Source organism: Microcebus murinus, chromosome 1 (assembly GCF_040939455.1).
Source record: "Microcebus murinus isolate Inina chromosome 1, M.murinus_Inina_mat1.0, whole genome shotgun sequence".
NCBI classification, from domain to species: domain Eukaryota; kingdom Metazoa; phylum Chordata; class Mammalia; order Primates; family Cheirogaleidae; genus Microcebus; species Microcebus murinus.
In genome coordinates this window covers 124,912,944-124,934,036 of record NC_134104.1, presented here as the reverse complement: position 1 = coordinate 124,934,036, position 21,093 = coordinate 124,912,944, and the positions used below count along the sequence as shown (strand labels likewise).

At 39.1% G+C, this 21,093-nt stretch overlaps 1 protein-coding gene across 1 annotated transcript in view; it reads left to right on the top strand.

The window, feature by feature from the left end:
- The first annotated feature begins 7,182 nt into the window (after nucleotides 1-7,182).
- The window catches only part of COL6A5 (collagen type VI alpha 5 chain), a 124,047-nt gene continuing 110,136 nt past the window's right edge, over nucleotides 7,183-21,093 (top strand). Inside the window, exon 1 of the mRNA XM_012766923.3 lies at nucleotides 7,183-7,374. The gene's annotated coding sequence lies outside the window, so the exon portion shown is untranslated. The remainder of the gene's footprint in view (nucleotides 7,375-21,093) is intronic.

Sequence of the window (21,093 nt, the reverse complement as noted above, 5' to 3'; positions counted from 1 at the left end):
GCATATCTTATATTTTCCTGGTTAGAGCTGGAACCCATACTACTAAGTGAAGTATCCCAAGAATGGAAAAACAAGCACCACATATACTCACCAGCAAACTGGTATTAACTGAGCAGCACCTAAGTGGACACATAGGTACTACAGTAAGAGGGTATTGGGCAGGTGGGAGGGGGGAGGGGGCGGGTATATACATACATAATGAGTGAGATGTGCACCATCTGGGGGATGGTCATGCTGGAGACTCAGACTTGTGGGGGGAGGGGGGAAAGGGCATTTATTGAAACCTTAAAATCTGTACCCCCATAATATGCCGAAATAAAAAAAATAAATTAAAAAATGTGTGTTTCTAATAACAAAGCCTCAAAATACATGTATAAAAACTGATAGAATTAAAACAAAAACACATAATGAAGGATTAAAAAGCAGTTTGGACACAATTGAACACGCACTTAGTGAATTGGAGGCATTAACCAGAATATAGTACAGAGAACTAAAGAGCTGGCAGTGTTAAGAGACATGAAGGATGACAGCAACAATGAATTTAAAAATTACTTGTGGCACATGCCATGACACTAGCTAATTTTCCCAGAAGTTCTATTTGGTTCTTTTTAAAATCTGCCTAATCAATTATAATTCTTTTAAATATTTCAAACAGTTTATTTTGTGTTCTCTAACTCATAATTCTAATGTCCAAAATCTGTTTTTTCTTTTTTGTTATTTACGCTGATCACTCCTTATGACACCTCATTTATTTGGCATTATTTTGTTTATGAATTTACATTTGAATGACTTTAGTCTGTGAATACTCGATGGACCTAGACTGAGAATGTTTATCTCCAGAAAGAATTTGCATTTGCTTCTGCAGAGTTATCAGATGGTACTACCAAGTTGGAACTACTTTAATTTAATTTGTAAGTCTGGGGATTACCTAAGCAAAAGTAATATAAATTTGAATCTCAGACCTATATCACAGCAAGCCTATAGTTATCATTTCTCAGGAAGTCTATGGTTATTTTATATATTTTTTTTCACCCAGAGAAGAAACCGAAAGAGATAGCTTCCCAGGTTGGCTCCCTTTGCAAGCAGGAAGATTTCTACTAAACAACCTCTTTAAGTGACTCTTGATATGCTTCAGCCTAAGGATTACTTTCTCATTCCCTGAATAAGCTAGCCATGAATCCCTCAAACTCTGAGTTCCTAAATTGGGTTTTTGCTCCCAGAAGGATCACTTAAGCCCAGGAATTCTAAACCAGTTTGGGCAACATAGCAAGACCCTGTCTCTACAAAAATTTGAAAAAATTAGCCAGGTATGGTGGTATGTGCTTGTATTCCCAGCTACTCAGGAGACCAAGGAAGGTGGATCATTTGAGCCCAAGAGTTGAGGTTGCAGCGAGCTATGATTGCACCACTGCACTTTACTCTGGGCAACAGAATGAGACCCTGTCTCAAAAAAAAAAAAAAAAAAAAGAAGGAAATCCTGCAATACTGCAATATGTGACAACATGGATGAACCTGGAGGACACTGGAGGACATTATGCTAAATGAAATAATTCAGATACAGAAGGGCAAATACTGCATGATTCTACTCATATGAGCTACCTAAAATAGTCCAACTTATAGAAACAGAGAGTATTAATAGAATGGTGGTTTCCAGGGGCTTGGTGGGTGGGAGGAGGGAAATGGAGAATTGCTGTTCAATGAGTATAAGGTTTCATTTATGGAAGAAGAATAAGTTCTAGAGATCTGCTGTACAACATTGTGCCTATAGTTAATGATATCATATTGTGCACTTAAAAATTTAGGAATGTAGAGCTCATGCCAAGTGATCTTACTACAGTATGTAAAAGAGAGAGAGAGAGAGAGAGAGAGAGAGAGAGAACGAGAGAGAGAGAAGGAGAGAGAGAGGGAGAGAGAGAGAGAACGAGAGAATGTTTATATATTCCCTTGTGTGTAAATGATTAGAAGAATTTCACATGCCCACTGTCAGGAATAGCGCTACCATAACTACTTGGTTTAAATTGGGTCAATTTCCCTAAGTACAATGCCACACAGAGAGAGTATACACTTGAACAAAACTCGGACGCAGCTAGTGAAGAAGAGCAGTAATACATTTTTGAATAGGAGGCAAATATTTTCCACTATCATTTATTGAGAAGTTGACAAAGAGCATGTGGAAGTTAAGAGATTGATTGGTGCAGAAAAGTTTGAAATAGATGTAGTAAATTCAGCAGAATCAAAACGGAATAATTAAAAAGCTTGTCAGATAGCAGTCAAGTCCCATTGAAGTTAAATAGCATTGCTCAGAGGACCCAATCAACAAAGCCTTGAGATATTGAATAATATTCAAGACATTCATTTATAGGAGTCATAGTCACTGAAGTTTCTGACACTTCTCAGGGGGAAATTCAGAGGCAATGGAGCTTTTCCAAGTGCCCATAAAATTATACCTTGTTTTTTCAGTTAATAGAACTTAGATCAAACTTTTATTTGTCTTGATCCATGAAATTAACTTATTTTATTATCTTACTCATTAGAAATCGGAAGATTCCTGAAAACTCAAAGCACAATCTGGCAAGAAGGCGAATAAATTACGTTATTATTGAACTTCACAAGAACATGATGAATCAAAGTTTTCTAATATGTGTTTTCCTCTGAAGAAATTATTAGCTCAGCCCTTGTGTTCCTTACAATGTGGTCACTTATAAGCAGAATCAGGTGTCATTTTCTTCGCACAACCCCCTTTGGTTTAGTGAGGGTGGGAGAGGTCAAGATGGATCTGACCAGAGGAGAATTCTGCTCTTCCATCAGTAGTGTAAAAGAGTGTTTCAGAATTGTCTACCTGGGCTGTTGAAAAGCAAACTGAAAAAAAAAAGGATTTCACCTGCTTGGAAATGGAAAATCTGAACCTCGACGGTCAAAATGTTATTCATTTTTATAAATTCTCACCCAAGCTTCTTGGATGGGGAAGTGGGTTACAGTCATGGAAAGAAATTTTTAGATGGTGTGAGCATACATTTAATTTCTGTTAATATTTTCTGCTCATTTGGATTTGGGAAGCATTTGGAACCCTCTAAAATCTTTCCTAACAAGAACAGCAACAACGAAAAGTCCTAATTATCCACTGAAGACATCTTGCAAATTTATGTGATGGCCAAAGCACCAGGATTCATCAACTTACACACATTTCTCTTTCTAATTGTTTCTTGCCTCACTCACTTTCCCTTTTAGGGAACGAGTGCAGCACAGCACAGAAATTTCAGGTGTACACAGCTGGAATAATTACAGTGAGCACCAGTTCAGGACATCCTGCCAATGTATAAGTTGGTAACTGGGTGTACACAATAGAGTTAACATTGAGGACTTGAAACTTCTCATTACTTAATATCCTCATGGGATGTGTTTACAGAATTATCATAGTTATCCTTGACAGATGTTTGGTGGTTAAGAAATGAATAAGAATTCAGATATGTAAACATGGATCTTAGTCACTCAATAATCAGATAGGGAATAATTTTCCCAAGAGGACGAAGGAAAATAAGCAGAAAAGGGCCCTGGGCATTTAGCATTTCTTTTAAGCCTATACTTGCTTATATATAGATCCTTACAATAATGAAACTCAGCATATTTTTAAAGGTAGACTAGCAGTTACAGGATTTACATAATGGAAGACATATCAATGGAAAACCTTACTCACAACAAGGGAAAAAATGAATGGGCATGATGGTTTGTTAACCAGGGTTTTGTGGATTTGATGGTGTGAATTGATTCACTAGAGAGGAAATAGTCTTCCATTAAGATTTTAATGCCTCCCAAAGCTCTACATCTCTCTTCTCTGCAATGTCAACTCTAATCCTTAGAGAAACTTCTTTACAGTGATTAGAATGTGGCTTCTATCAGCCTGTAGACTCACATTTATCTGCTGAGGAACAGAGACTCAGCCTCTTTGAACCCAGGATCCTGGGGCTGACTGCTCAAACTTGGGTCAAAGGCCATTCTCAGACAAAGAACTGTGGCTAGGGAGGCAGAACCCTGAAAAAAATGTCATCTGTCTTTGGATTCATATAGGTAGAATAAATGTTTTCCAGGAAAGACAAGGGAATGTTATTTTAGGAATTCAAAACAAACAGACGTCTGGTATAGACACGGCTTTCTGCTTCTAATTGTTGCTGGAGGTAGAGGGTTTCTCCTAATGAGACATGGCTCCACAGTCTTGCAGGGCTGGACTTAGACTCTTTCAGACCTAGCTCTCCAGTCACCCTCTCATTAAGCCTTTTTTGATTCTACTGCCCCCAACCACCCACACATTGTTGGCTTCATCTTCCTCTGTGGTGCTGTGACACGAAATAATAGGCCATGATTATAGTGTGTTGTCAGCTGTTGAGTTTCCCAGAAGATCATCAGAGAAATCTGTTGATCTGACTTACTGTGGTAAAGATAAAAACCACAGTGATGGAGTCTTAGTACTGTCTCAGAAAGGAAGTCAGGGAGGATATTTCCAGGATTCAGGTCCTGGACTGGGTGAGTTTTAGGTAGGTTTTGTAAGCCAGAAAACTGGTTGGGTTTGGCAGAGTACATGACGTAATACCTTGGAATTGATGGACACAGGGAGATGAATGTGTAGAAACAAGTATTCTTGAGCAAGGGGGTTAATATTGATAAGTAAGCTATTTTGGTTAGTCATAGTCTTATCTTTTATGAGCAAGTTTTTCCTGGAGCAAGTAGCTAAGTCATTTTTGATTATTTTCAGTATAGCTTAAACAAAGGAAAGGAAAGTAGATTCCAATATTATTTAAATACAGAGAGGAAAGCATTCAGCTTCAGTTATCATTAATGAATTTTAATTGTTAATTTTTTACTTCTTGGTATAAGGCATGACCAAGTGACATTGAGTCACATAAGAAAAATGTGTCCTGTTCTTTTCTCTTTTAATAATTCTGATTCCATCAAGGAGAAAGTCAATCATATTCCATTTAAATCATCTCCCATTCAATCATCTTGCATATTTATGATAGTATGGTTTTCACATTTTCAGACATATCATCAATATTTCCCATTGGGAATTAATGAGTACAGAGTAGAGCTGAGTTTGCTATATCCCTCACTCTGATGTTAGCTGTTTTAAATATAACAGCTGCTGAAACTTGGATTAATGAAAAGCAAATATGATTAATGATGAATTATGAAAAAAAAGTTAATATCCTTTCCACATTTCTGGAATTCTGGATTTCTTTTCTTTTATTCAATACCTTTTCCTTTTCTAGAGAATATGGTAAGTAAAACCCAAGCCAGATTAAGTAATGTATGTCCATTGAGTTTTCTATGTTAGGAATTTGAAAACTTAGTGCTTTTAGTGCCTGAATTGCTGTGGATGTTCAGCTCCAAACTTCTACTTTGTGAAATAAATCAAGTTAATGTATCTTTAATTGAATAAATGCAATTCTCAATAGTGAATGAATTTTGCATTACAATTTCTTTAGGGAAAAATTTGTTTCAATTTTATAAGCAGAAGAAAGGAAAAGGAAATGCTGAATTCTGTGGGAAAGGTGGTAGATCCCCAAAGCCACTTTTATTTCACATTGTGATTGTGAAAGTTAAATCACACTTGTATTGCAAGTAAAACAATTCCTACACTAATACTTTCCAGAGAAGTTTCTAAAAAGAAATACACACAACTTCCTTTTGACTTCAGTACTATCTGAATATTACCCTAATTATGAAGAAAAAACCCCACCCTTCTCCTGTAGTCAAATAAGCCTCTTTTCTCCCTTGGGGCATTACTTTTGGTTGAGGAAGAACATCTCAATAATCTTTGCACACTGAAGGTACATGGATATAGCAGGGGCAAAATTTCTGCCTGCACTAGGTGCAAATGTGAAACAGAAGTACATTTTGTTCCCCAGACTCTAGCTTTCTGATTTGCCAGCCTTCAGCATCCCTGTCACTCTGGTGACCAAAGGTACATTGTCCATTAAGACCTGGCCAGATGTGAGATTCATTGATATTAAAGGGTGAGTCTTGGCATTCAAATTCCAGGGTTTCAAGATGTTCTATGCAGGACACTCCATAACCCTGTCTATACTCAAATGGATTCAAAATAGAGCAAATACACTCTCTTGAGAAAAACCATTCCCCCTTGCATCATCTTTTCTTTATTAATGAAAAACAAAAATAGTTATTAATTTATACATATTTGTGTCCTCTTTGTGGAAAATAATAAAATAAAATAATAAAAGGAGAAACTTCTCATTCAGTTGAAGTCTTCATTCAACTTCCCTTCTCCATTCTTCCAACCCCATTCTTTCTGAGACATACTTGGAAATGTCCTAATTAACTTCAGAAGCAAATCCTGGTGCCCCAGAGGCTCTTGCTGAGCAAGGGTGGGCTTCTATCTCTCATGTTTCCTTTTGGCTTTTTAATAAACTTTCATCAGCATGAGAAGTTTTAGCCTGTCTCTTCACTGACAGCCTGACGAAGCTGGCAGCTGAAGCAATGGACTGACGAACTGAATACAACCACACAAGCTAGGAATGTGTTTACTGGTGGATAATATTTGTGTAATATAACGTCTCCACAGTGAGTACACATCGATACAAAACATACACCACACACACACACACACACACACACACACACAAAATAAGCCATTCATGTAAGAATGCATAGCTGATGCTTTCCAAGTTCTTCACTATCCTCTTTGTGCTAAAATCACATCTTCATTTTGTGTTGCCTGCTCCATTTCCCTACCCTGCCCTTTCTGGAAGTGACTGGCTAAAACTCGTGCTACCTTTCGCATCAGAGTGCCAGTTTCTCTTATTCAGCTTTCCCCAGTTCATTCGTTGCTCCTCTTTGGGAATTCTCCCTGTTCTCTGCAGGCCGATTCTGAAGAATTGTAAACTTTGGAGCCAAACGGCAAGTCCTCAGCCCAAGTAGCATGAGTGACCTCAGCTTAGCTGCCTGCAAGGATTACTGCCCTCGGTTTCTGAGAAACTCTGCTTTCTCAAGTTCATTTGGCAGCCCCTGGCTTCCTTCAAACCCGCTGCTACGGTGCGTGGAAAAAGCAAGCAAACAGCTGGAGCGCTTCTGGACACTCACATTAAAGCCTGCGAAAGAGTTAAAAGTCCCGGGGGAGAGCCAGGCCAAGCGCTTGGGTCTGCGCCGGCTTAAGACATCCTCCCAGTGTGCGGCGTTTGCTCCGGGTGGCACCTGCGGCTGTGCGGCGGGCGCGCAGAGGGGCGCGGAGAGGCGCAGAGGGGCTTCGGTGCGCTGCGTCCCACCCACCGCGCTCCGGCCCCGGGGAGGCTCGGCGTGCGGCCCCTCTGGAAAGCAGGGGCGGTCTCCAGGGTCCTGAGTGTCCCCAGACCCCGGGAAAGCTCAGTGAGTGTGGGGTATGGGGCCTGGGCAGGGCGGGGGAAGAAGCCCAGGGCAGGCACGTAGGTGCCAGTAGTATTCTCCCTTCTGGTGACTTTGCACCTGTCACCCTATAATTAGTTTTGCTAATGGTTGAGATTAAGGTTCTCAAAGGCTGGACTCTTAGAATGGAAAAGGGCCTTAGAGCAGTGCTATTCAAAGTGTGGTCCAAGGACTAGCAGCGTCTCTATCCCCTGCAAACTTGTTAGAAATGCAGATTCATGGGTCCCTCGCCCAGACCTGCTGAGCAGGAATCTCTGGGAATGGGCATCGGGAATTTGTTTTGACAAATCCTCCGTGGGATTCTGAAGCGGCTAAAATTGGAGAACCACTGCCTTAGAGGTCATTTAGCCCGACACTTTGGTCCCTAACCCCAATTCAGGAACCCCCAAATAAATGGCAATGGGCGCGTAGACGATGAGCCAAAGGCGTTAGATACCGGGGTGTATTCCGATATACTAAGAACTTTGAAACACACGTGGTTTGTGGGAATTGGTATTCTGTCTCAAACTGTAAACTGAGTTTTGAGATTCGTCAGACAGCACTCACGGATTCAATAAACATTTCTGAGTTTCTACTGTGTACGGGGCTCAAAGTAAGCTTTTTTCAAAGTGCTGGAGGGATTTATGTATTCTCAGAATCTCCCAACTGGTAACATATTATTTCTTTAACCAGAATCTTTGTAATTTGGTGTAGTGCTTTATACCTCACATGTATTTTGGTTTTCAGTATTGAACTGCTTGTTCCAAAGTTAACTTTTGTTGTTATTGTTAACCCAGCACGTGCCAGATTAGGTATTTTTGAAGAGAGGTATTTACTTGGTGAGTTCTGAACAAAACTCCTTAAGAAAAATTCATACCAGTAAGATATTAATCTTTGTATTAATATTTAAGTCTACAGTGCTATAATTTACAAATAGAATAAATAGAGATCCTGAGATTTTGTATGAATTAAAGTAGAAAAGGCAGTTCCCTAAGGTTCTGAATCATTCCTTCAAATGCAAGCTTTTCATCACTGCTGAGAACCTGATTCATTAAATCTTTGATGATGGAGTTTCTATAAACTGTTTGCTGTCAGTTTTTTGTTATTATTCTGCTTCTGGTGACTTAAATATGAAGTCTAATCCACTACTGACTTATTCTGAGACCCTGGTGCAAATTTCTTTGCAGATATTTATCAGTTTCCCCCTTTCTTCAATGCGTGGCTGTAGGATGTAAGGTTTTGATACGGTGTTTGCCAGCATTATTTAAAAGTATTTCCCCAGAGTTCCCTACCTGCTGCATGATTATGATGTTGAATCATTATTAGTATTTTAAAGCAGAGAAAATATTTAATACAATGATATATAATTATGCATGTATGTTTTAAGTTAAAACATCTAAAAGTCTTATTCACAGATTTCAAAAGCTAATCACCTCTTTGTTTGAAAACAACTTTGGAGATGTCAGTAAAAGCGGGAGCCATTGCTTAGGAGTGTTATGATCTTGTGAAAATAATGTTTACCACTGTAAATATTTCTTCATCCTGCATCATAGCTGCATGCAGAGCTGGTTAATAAGTATTCAGTGAGCATATGAGCAGCATCCTTTTACAATTAAGTGCAAAGTTTTATAATACATGTTTTGTTTTCATGGTATTTCATTGTTGTGATTTTCCTTCTTTAAGTTCAAATTACCTTCCAAAAGGGAATAATTTTCAACCCTCACTGGAGCATTTGTCCAGAACCCTCTCACTCTGATAGAGGAGAGCACGGATTCACTTGAGTTGTATATTTTTCTTGGTAATGCAGTTTGCTTTGAAGATGCTCCTATCAATCTTGTAGGATTTCAGATCTAGTACACTCTGCGCAGGTGCAAAGGAAGAGGAGGTAGGCACTGAGCAAAGCTGGGACCTAAGATACAAGCAAGATGTATGTCTACCTTACAAGGAAGGGCTGGCTAGTTTAAATGTGACAGTTGCCAGCATTGTTGTCAATACTTGGTACTCTGTAGTACTGCCCTAGATGATTCCTCTGGCCTGTTTGCTTTTTTTTTTTTTTTTTTTTTCTTAAAGATAGTCTTGCTCTGCTTCCCTGGCTAGAGTACAGTGGTGTCATCATAGCTCACTACCTCCAACTCCTGGACTCAGGCGATCCTCCTGCCTCAGCCTTCCAAGTAGCTGGGACTACAGGCACACACCAGCACACCTGGTTAATTTTTTAAAAATTTTTTGTAAAGACAAGGTCTTTCTATGTTGCTCAGGCCTCAAGTGATCCTCCCACCTTGGCCTCCCCAAGTGGTAGGATTATAGGCATGAGCCACCACACCCAGCCCCTCTGGCCTGTTTCGATTCTTATCTTTCAAGCTGCTCTTCAGGGCTATACCATGATTCAAGACTTGGTCTCTGAAAGGCCAATGTAAAGTTCCACATGATTTGATTGTCCCAGGTGACACCTTAAGCCTTCTTTCTTAACATGAAATAAATCACTTTAACTAGTTTTTATCTTGAAAGATAATAAGGAGCATGAGGAGAATGGGATAATATAATTAGAGCTTTAGAAAGGCAGTGTAATGCAGTAGAAGAACACCATCTTTGCAGTCAGGGACTGCAAGCCTTTGGGCAAACTATGCTACCTCTTTGAGCATCAGTTTCTTCATCTGTAGTATGGGTATAATTATAGCTACTTTATAGTCTTAAAAGGAGAATTAGAAATTAATGTGTAAAATGCTTTGCAAATAGTATGTATTGAATACTTGCTAGCAGTTATTATTGTTGTAATTTTGTACCTAATCACCCAGGTCAACCTTTCATTTATCAGAATCTGAAACAAAAGCTAAGTAAATCATAGTGTATAATCTAGTGATATGAAAAAAGATTGCTAAAGAGGAGTCTTGCCAGACCTCTTTAATTAACAGATAAGCTAATTTATAATTTTCTTATTTTAATCACCAATTATTTATTTACATTGAATAATGCTAAGTGCTTTAAATGTGTATTCTTGTGGATATTTAATATCATGCTCTATATTTAGATTATATAAATTATGATCAGGTTCAGCTGCAAATAATAGTGAATGCAAATAACAGTAGTTTAAACTAATATTTTCCTTGTGTAAAAGAAATCCACAGGTAGGCAGTACATGGTTATTAGTGGCTCAGGCTTCTTTTTTTTTTCTTTATATTCTGCTTTCTTGGCATGAAGAGCCTATCTGTAAGATTGCTTTATGGTACTAAGAAGGCAGTTGAATCTCCAGGCATTATATCTGTATTCCATGCAGCAAGAAGAAGGAAGAGGGGTAGTGCAAAAAGATTTACTTTCCTGCTGGGGCATCATCCATCTTCTACATATATTTCATTAGCTAACCTTAGCTAGAAAGGAGGTTTAGAAGCATGTTTTCATAGCTGAGCACATTACCCTATCCATTAATATAGCAGTTCTGTTAATAAGGAAGGAACAGAGTAGGAGTATTGGAATATTGGGTAGGCAATTATTAATAGAAGTGTGCAACATGGATACAGGACAAGAATGGCTCTTTGGAGAATGGCAAGTGGCAGTGGTTAATAGTGCATAGAGGTGTATGTGTGTTGGACAATAGGTGATAGTAGAGAGAATGTGATAATAACAAGCTTCTAGGCAACTAGATGGCTTGAGGGTATTCAGGTTAAGACAGGCCCCTGGAAATAGAAGTACTCTGAGTGTAAAATTAGAGTAATAGTGATATCTCTGTCTAGATCTTGAAGCAGTTTATATAAACAGTTATGTTTAAATCCTACAGTCATCCTGAGAGGTAAAAAGAGTAGATATCTTTATTACCATTTAACTCATGAGAAAGTTGAGGCTTATGATTATAAACCCTTGCCTGAGACCACATGCCCAGTTGCTACAAAGCTTCTGTAGATCTTACCTCTTCTGATACCCCTTAATGGGGAAAGGACAGGTTATAGAAGAAATGAGAGAAAGAAGATAACTTTACATACTTCATTTTAACCATTGTGATAAGGTAAAAAAATATTTGGAAAGATGAAGATGACATAAGCAAATTTTGCATACAGCAGTGTAATGTTTTAAGAGCCCATCTACTTGGATTCAAATCAGTATTTCACCACCTACTAGCTGTGTGAACTTGGGTAAGGTACTTAATATCACTTTCTTCTTCTGCCATATGGGATAATGTTAATACCTCACAGGGAAGTTGTAAAGATAAAGAGCAAAGTATAGTATCTGGCACATAATAAGAAACATCTAAATGCTGCTGTAGATAAATCATAACTAAGATAATCAATTGAAAATTATTAAACCTAAGGACTGAGTTAATTAAGATAGGTGACTGTAAAATAAATCCAGAAAAAAATCAAAAGCTTTTCTACAAAGTGGCAACAAGCAGTTAAAAGCATAATGAAAGGAAAAGTTTTATTCTCAACAGGAATAAACTACAAAATAGCTGAGAAGGTGAACGTGAAATGTGTAGGACCAACTCTTAGTAGTTCCCTCATTCCTCAACTTTACTGCCTCCCCTAAACACGTATCCAAAGGCTACACAGAAAACCCAAAGCACCAGTGTAGGTCTTATGCAAAAATACTTCCAATAAGAAAGGAACCATTTATTACATGCAAAACAAAGATCAATAATTATTCTAGTAAACAGAACTCCAAACCCAAGGCAGTAGAGAACACAAGTTCCAAAAATCAAGGACTCAAAGAAATGCAAGAGACAGAGGCAAAGCCAAAGAAAGGACAAAAGGAAAATAAAACCATTACAAAACAAGAATTAGAAGCACCTAGATGTAAGTTAAACTTGTGGAAAATAGAGTTTTGATTTAAAGAATAGCTTTGGGAAAAATTGCATAGATTGCAGAGCATAAGGACAAAGGGAGATAGGTGGTTAGAGAGTATAATAGTGGAAAACAGACAACAGATGAAGAGAGTAGCACTAAGTGAAATTTTTGGAAAATAAAAAACTGACAAATATAAAATATCATATTTCTTTGATCTCAAACTATCATTAATTTCAAGATGCAGTATTGATTTAAAAATCACTTTTGGGAGAATAGAAGAAAACAATAAGATACTAAATGAATGTGTCACTTATAAGATATTTTCCAGATTGAGAAAGATTAAACTATGAAAAGATGCATCTTTTAATTAAAGAAATGTGGAATTAGATGAAAAGTAAAAATGCATCTGAATTGGTGAATCAAAAGTTTCATCACGGCAGGGCGCAGTGGCTCACGCCTGTAATCCTAGCACTCTGGGAGGCCGAGGCGGGTGAATTGCTCGAGGTCAGGAGTTTGAAACCAGCCTGAGCAAGAGCAAGACCCCGTCTACTATACATACAAAGAAATTAATTGGCCAACTAATACATATAGAAAAAATAAGCCGGGCATGGTGGCACATGCCTGTAGTCCCAGCTACTCGGGAGGCTGAGGCAGCAGGGTTGCTTGAGCCTAAGAGTTTGAGGTTGCTGTGAGCTAAGCTAATGCCAGGGCACTCACTCTAGCCTGGGCAACAAAGTGAGACTCTGTCTCAAAAAAAAAAAAAAAAAGTTTCATCATATTCCAGATAAAGAAAGGAAGGAAGAAAGAAAGAAAGATTAGCATGGTAATATTTAAGGATAAAGGATAAAATATCCAGGCAGGAAAAGAAAAAATAAATTATGTTGATTGTATAAATTATCTCAGCAACATCAGATTCCAGAAAATGATGACTCAGTATACCGAGCTTAGAGGGAAAAGGCAAGGAATGGAACCCAAGAACTCCATAGTTATCATCAGGACATGGAACATTTTTCAACATAGATCATATGTTAGACCGCAAAACAAGTCTCAGCAAATTTAGAAAAACTGAAATCATACTATGTGTCTTCTCAGACCACAGTGTAATAAAACTATAAATCAATTTGCAGAGGAATTCTCAAAACTACATGAATACATGGTAATTAAACAACCGGCTGCTGAACGATCCATGGGTTATTGATGAAATCAAGACAAATAAAACATTTTTTAATTGAATGATAAAGGCAACTCAGGCTTCCAAAAATCTATGGGATATAAAAAAAGCAATGCTAAGGGGAAAGTTCATAGCCTTAAGTGCTTGTATCAAAAAGACAGAAAGATCATACATGAACAACCTAATGTCACACCTCAAGGAACTAGAAAAAGAACAAACTAAACTCAAAGCTAGCAAAAGGAAAGATATAACAAAGCTCAGGGCAGGACTAAATGAAATGGAAAAAAAAGGATCAATGAAACCAAAAGTTGGTGTTTTTAAAAGATAAACAAAATTGATAGATCACTGGCTAGATTAACCAGAAATAGAAGAGAAAGAACTCAAGCTCATTCAGAGATGAAAAAAGAGACATTACAACCGACACCACAGAAATACAAAATATCACCCATGACTACTGTTATATAAAAGCCTTTATGCACACAAACTTGAAAACCTAGAGGAAATGTATAAATTCTTAGAAACACTTAAGCTCCCAAGCCTGAATCAAGAAAAAATAGAAATCCTGAACAGACTAATAACGAGAGATTGAAACAGTAGTAAAAGATGTCCTCACTAAAAAAATAGTCCCAGCCCAGATAGATTCACAGCCGAATTCTACCAGACCAACAAAGAAGAATTGACACCCATTCTACTGAAACTGTTGCATAACATTGAAAAGAAGGGAACCTTTCCTGACTCACTCTACAAGGCCAGTATCATCTTAGTACCAACTCTTATTGACGTTGATGGTCTAGGTCAAGTGCTCATCACTGGATCCATCATAGTGGCTGGAGCAATGCTGGCTTAGGCCAGATTTCTTCTCTTGGAGTAGGGATGAGGTCAGGATTCCAGCAACTACATGGATTGAACATGGGGAAAGGAATTCCTCAGAAGGAGTAATTGAATGTTGGGCAGGCAAAAATCAACAGATGTGTCCTTCAAGATGCTTTATGTACATGATTTCATGTAAACTTCCTAATAACACAGTGCTATAGCCATTATTGACCATGACTTACAGATAAAGCCATTGAGGCCTAGACTTTCTTGTCTTTGAGACAGCGTCTCTGTGCTTTATCTAGGGAGCTTGCTTAGAACATTGAGGACGGCCTAGCCCAGCGGTTCTCAACCGTGGCTGCACATCAGAATCACCTGGGATGCTTTGAAAAATCCCAACGTTTAGACAGTACCCTGACCAACTGAGTCGGAAACTTTGGGAATGGGTCTGGGCATCAGTATTTTTAAATCTCTCTCCAATATGGAGCCAAGATTGAGAATCACCAACCCAGAGTTTGTTCTCTCTTAAGAAAGTTATAATGAGAAGAGTGAGCAGAGCCATGTTCTGTTTTCTCAGCAGCAGCACCAATAATGAGGTACACACCCAGTCCCCAAGGAGATCAAAAAGCCACAGGAAAGGGGACTACGATTTCCACCAGTGGAAATCAGGCACTGAGAATGTAGTTGGTAATGATGCTGATTTGGAGGCTTCATGATTTGGAGGGCAGCTGTGGTCCAGTGTCATTTACTTCCATGTGCAGGTGACAGGTCTCATGAAATTTTGGCAAATGAGAAAGCATTAGAAATATAAGCAAGATATTCTTCCTTCACAGATATTTATTAAAAAAAAATAAAGTGTGTAATAAGCTTATGGTTCAATGGTTGAAAGGTAATAATACTTGGGAAAAAATCTGATCCCTGGGCACTTGGATAAAAGGGCCTTCTGGATACGTCAGTGTGGTTTCCACCAGTGCTCTGGCAAGAAGGGTGACATTTGCCCTTCGGAGGGGTCCTCAGTCTAGGAGGCCCAGACCTTGAAGGGATGGACCTGCTCATTTGACACCTTTGGTAGTACACACATGCTCAAAAGACCTGGACTCTAATTCACAAAATGCTCTCATTTTATAGCTTGAGTTCAATCCTCTTGTTTTATAGATTAGCAAAGCAAGTCTCAGAGAGGGCTTATTATTTGAATTATGAGTTCTAATTCCTTAATATTCTTTTCCACTATTTCTGACCAAAGTTGTAGAAGCCTTTAGCGTATATAAAGTGTTTTTGTGTATTTCCTTTTGATACCATTTGATGAATTAGACTCTGAAGTGTTATATTTCATTCTCTAAACCACATTCTAACTCTGTTCTTTACAATGTATTCTGAAACATCATGCTCATTTATTCTTTAAACAGATATTCACTATGCCCCTCATGTGTGCCAGGCGCTGGAATCAGTGCCACAGATAGGTATTGTATGATGGAATTTGCAGTGACATTTTAGTCAAAACCAACAAGTTTCCAACTTCAACTGACCTTACAAAGTAAGTCCCTTAGTTTAGGGCTTACCATTTGGTGCTTCCTGTATTTTATTTTTTCAAAAGCTGTCCTGGCTCCCCATATAGACTATATACTCTTGGGGGGGAATATTCTATGTATTTTACTGTGTCCACAAGCCTATAGAAATACCATGACGTATCTATAAGGGGCAGTTTTGGATGACTGGGCAAATTGGTAGACAGTCGGTAGACTTGTTAATTAAGCTACAGCCCATGTTTATGACATGCCTTGTTTGTCTCGTTTTTAGAAGATGGTAACACAAGCATTCCTGCCTTCAGTCCTAATCTAATTTGCTCTTATGAAGATATCTCTTGAGTGGGATATGAGACATTCCCCAAATAAAAAAAAACTGGACAAACTGTTTGCTCGTAGTGGGATGCTATATTATCCAGTTGTAGGCACCTCTCTATCTTGGGTCCTTGATTTTTCTTCTTCCCTTTTATGCATAGAATAATAACCCCCTGGTAATGGCAAGTGGACCAAGAGGCTTTCTAGTCAAGGTCCACCTGATGCAAAGAATTAACCCTTTCACAGCATCCCCAGAGCCTCTTATTACTTCTTCTTCCCTAAGCCAGGAACCATCATTGGCTCCCAGTTGCCAACAGAAAAAAGTCTAACTCCTCAAGTGCTCCCTAGAGCATCTAAAGCCTGCCACCACTTTGTCATCTCAAGCCCTATCTTTCCTGCCTTGTCTTCTAACCCTAAACTATTCCACATCCTGGACAACAGCCAAAGCAGAAGCCTGCAGCCTCTAGGACACATGTTTTGTGTGCTCCTATCCAGAGCCTCTGCTGTCACTCTTCTGTCTACCGCCAGAACTGCCTCTGCCCCATTACTTCTTTCTCTGATACTCCAAGTGCCCTTCAAGTCTAATCCAAATGCTACCTCTTCCTTGAAGCCTTTCCCAAATTCTGCTCTGTTTCTGTGGTATTTTTATTCATCCCCTCATCTGATTATACCTCACTCTGCCTTGGTTTTTTGAGAATTTGCATAATTATTTCCCTTCTGACCTTCCCTCATTTCCTTTCCTCTTTTCTTACTGAGTACTCTCTCTGTGTCAAGCACTGGAGACACAAAGATGTATCAAACACACTTGGACCTTGCCCCAAAGAAGTTTGCAATTCAGAGGGAGGCGGACATGTAAGCAACCAGAATGAAAGCTTCAGGCAAGCTTTTTGTCTGTTTTGTTCACTGCTGGATCCAAACTGCCTAAAACAGTGCCAAGAACATAGTTGGCCTTTAAGAAATGTTGGTTGAATGGATAAATAATCTATCAGAAGTTTGCATGCACATGTGTGTATGTATGTATGTATGTATGTAAACATGTACGTGTGTGTGTATATATATAAATATATTCAATCCATATAAATAAAGTCTGGTGATTCTATATCCATAGTTGATGGGAAAGAAAATAAATTAGCTAATTAATAAATAAAGTCTGGTGAGACCACAGAGGAGGGAAGACTTTGCTGAGTCAGGTTCTAAATCAGGAGTTGGGCTTAGCCTGTCCAATATTCTACTCTTCTTTTAGGCAAAATCCGGGTTTCCTTCCTCATTTCTCCATGTTGTCTGCACTGAGCTTTGTGTATGATGGTTGTTCAGTAACTGTCTCTGATATTGGACTGAAGCTATTTCTAGCCAGATCAGAGCTCTACATCCTCACTCCTCACATTCTTCACCCAGCCTTTGTTAAAGAACATACTGGTCCTAGTACTGCTGCCAAACCCTCTTCCTCCATCTGTTTCCTCCTGGGCTGACCCTGGGGCATTTGGAGGGCCTCCGTTTTTGCAAAGGTAGAACTAGGACTATATACTTAGCCTCCTCTGCTAGAGCAGGCTCCCCAGGACTCGCCGAGAACCGTCCAATATGGTGGTGTAGCTTTGCCACATAGCTGCTCAAATTGATGGCACTTGCTTCCCATGCATAGAGCATTACTTTATCAGTCGCAGGATTCTCCAAACATGGTCTTTTTTTTTTCTAGTGATATCTGGCATTGCTGCTATAGGAAGTTGAGTGGCTATGGCTGGATCAATGGGTCTTTTTGTCACCTCCTAAGTAATTAACTTGATTCAACAAATTTTTCTTGAGAACAAGCTCTAGAATAGGCACTGACCTAGGCAAGTGGGGCATTCAGTAGAAAGGGATGAAGAGTCCAGTCCTGCCTTTAAGAAGCTTGGGGTATGGGTGTGTGTGTTAGGTACTGGGTGAGGAGGAAAAGTAGGGGATTAAGAAAAGTCTTTCGGTAATCATAGAACAAGGCAAAACATGATAAGTGCCAAAGAAGAGGACGAGCATGGCAGTCTGGCAGCTAGAGTGGGCGCCTTGGCGTGTGGATAGATTTGGGGCTGTGGAAGAGGTAGCACATTGTGTCCGAGGAGTGGTGCCATGGAAGAAACAAGAGAATGACAAAAGCCAAAGGAAGCAGAGCCATGTGGCCCCCAGAGGATGGACTACAGTGCTGGAAAATAAAACCAGGCAATTATCTGGCCTCACTGTCCCTACTGACAGGAAAACCCAGTATGTCTTCCAGATACTTCAGAAATGGGCCAAAGCACCAGGGAAGTTGAGGCCTAGGGTTTAAACCTTAGCTCAGCCTTGGGCTGGTTCTGAGACCCTGGGCATGCCACTCAACCTCAGCGGACCTCAGATCCTCAATGGAGAATGAGTAGGTGGTGCATGTGCGGTCTAAGGCCCTGACCAGCTGGAGGTTGCAGTCTCTAAGGTTGTATCCTTCCCCCTCTGCTGGAGTGCCATATTCTGGCCAGATCCACCTCTTGGCCTGTTTGTGGCACATATATCCTGCATGGGAGATGATTAACCAGGGAAAGTGGAGAGGAGGCATTGGGGAGAAAGGAAACAGGGTGGAGGACAGAAGGAGGGACTACCTGGCCTTTGTTTCTTACCATCTTTCACGATCTCTTTCTCCTTTGGCTGCAAAAGGAGAGTGGCATGTTTTATTTAGGATATAGCAGTATAAATGTCCAATAAAATGTTTACATGCTTATTTCCAATCCAGTGGCCTCAAGAGTTACACCAGTACCTTTGCCGTGTTATTATACTTACTAAATAATCTCTGTTTTCCTTTAGTGTCTGAACCTGCCAGAAGGTTGCAAGCTTCACCAGCCAGAAGGTTGCAAGTTTTATCATGTGCCTTTGCATTTTGCTAAATTAAGCTTTTCTTTTTCCTGCTTCATCAAGTCACTTTAAGACCTCCTGCCATGTGTTATAAAACAGACTACTCAGTAGAAAGTACTGTTTATTATTCAGAATGAGTGAAATTTATCTTCTCAGACATTTGTGACCAGAAGAATGTAATCAAAAGAAGGGATGCCATTAATCATTAGGCCATTATTGCCCTCCTATTTAGTTTTCTGGAAATGCCTGGGACTTTCATCCTCCATCTCTATGGGGCTGATCTGTTAATACATGTGCTAAACATTCTCACAGGAAATTGCAAGGCCAGCTGGTTGCTGCCCAGCATTCAGTGTATGGAGCCTGCTCTCCAGATGTGTAGTTTGGTGTTGATTCCTGAAGCTTGGGAAATCTTTCCTCAAAGCTAATGCTAACTTTGAATTTCTGATCAGCCTCTGAGAGTTTGAGCATTTAAAACTATGAGAATGGTTGAGTTGGTTCACTAGAGACAGCTATTCAAACTTGGACCCCAAGTCTATTTTGGGGTATATCTCCTTCAAAATGGCCAACTAACTTCCTCAAAGTATCACTTGTTTAGGCCACTCTCTGCCTCAAGTCCTTCCATCAGAACATCACAGGATCAGAGAATTTTAGACCTGGGAGCCTTAGAGAGATGATCCAATTCTCTCCTAAGTATTGGTATTCCAACTCTGATATATTAGTACCTCTATATCCTAAATTTTTTTTCCACTTTTCCATTGGTATAGGATATTTTGAGTTTTGGAAACATTGGAAATTTAGCACTGGTTTCCTGCACCAAATTCAAACTTCACGATGTTACTGGAGAGACAGGGAGGTTGAGGCATAAAAGAGCTGAGAGTCATAAATAATTAACGATTAATAAAGAATGGCTTCCCCAGAATAACTACAAGGTTTGAAGGGGAGATTGGAAGCAGTAGAGCCTGTGTTACAGCACTGGAAGTTTTCTTTTCTGAGAGGCGGTCCTATCTCCATCTTATCTGGAGAACACAAACTTTCACCCTATCCCCAGGTGTACACTGCTAGCCAAGGGAATAAAAAATAACCTTACATACACACACACACAGAGATTCATCTCAGGAGTACAAGCCATGTGAAAAGTAGAAAAATTAAAATATATATATATATATATATATATATATAAAGCAGAAGTAATGGAAATGCCAAATAAGAACATGAAGTGAAAATAGTGGAACATGCTGTATTGGGGCAGGTGTGGGAATATTACTATATTACTTGGTACCCAAAGGATGGCAATTTGCCAATATTCATAAAAACTTAAAGTAAATAAACCTTTGACCCAGCAATTCCACCTCTACATAATTAAGCTATTGCCACCATTTCAAAGCCAGGACGTGCAACGTGGGAATCTGAGCTAAAGAAAGAACTAAAGCAGAGCCAAACCAAGGGAGGTGGGCATGGATGGCCACCTAGGATGTGTCCTCTGGGCTCCAGTGTCCATACGCAGAGAGGGCAACTGAGTCAAGCCTGAGTTGAGACCAGCCCAATCTTATTCTCTAAGCCTACACCCACCCTAAAGAAATGTATACACAGCTCTGACCATTTATTGACTCCTGAATAAGCATGGCTGTCCAAAAAGGTCTCTTCTTCATGCTTGAGTTCTGATAATCTCTTGTTCTTGAAGAACATTAGTGAAAATATGGAATAAAGAGATTTAAAAATTTTCTCCTTCATAGAAATCTCATATTAATGGATTGGAAGACTTAAGATGGCAATACTCCACAAATTTATCTACATTTTCAATGCAATCTCTATCAAAATTCTAGCTGCTTTTTTTGCATAAATTGATAAAGTGATCCTAAAAGTCATATAGAAATGCATAGGGCCTAGAATAGCCGAAACAACCTTGAAAAAGAACCACGTTGCAGGACTCATGCTTCCCAACCTTAAAACTTTCTACAAAGGTAGAGCAATCAAAACTGTGTGATACTGGCACAAGAACAGACATATAGATAAATAGAATAGAATTGAGAGTCTAAAATTAAACTCATACACTTACGGTAACTTTGTTTTTGACAAGGATTCCAAGATAATTTAATGGTGAAAGAAAAATCTTTTCAACAAATGGTGCTAGGATAGCTGAATATCCATATATAGAAGAGTGAAATTTTATCCCTACCTTACACCACATGCAAAAAATAACTTAAAATGGATCAAAGAACTACATGTAAAGGATAAACTATAAAACTCTTAGAAGAACACATAG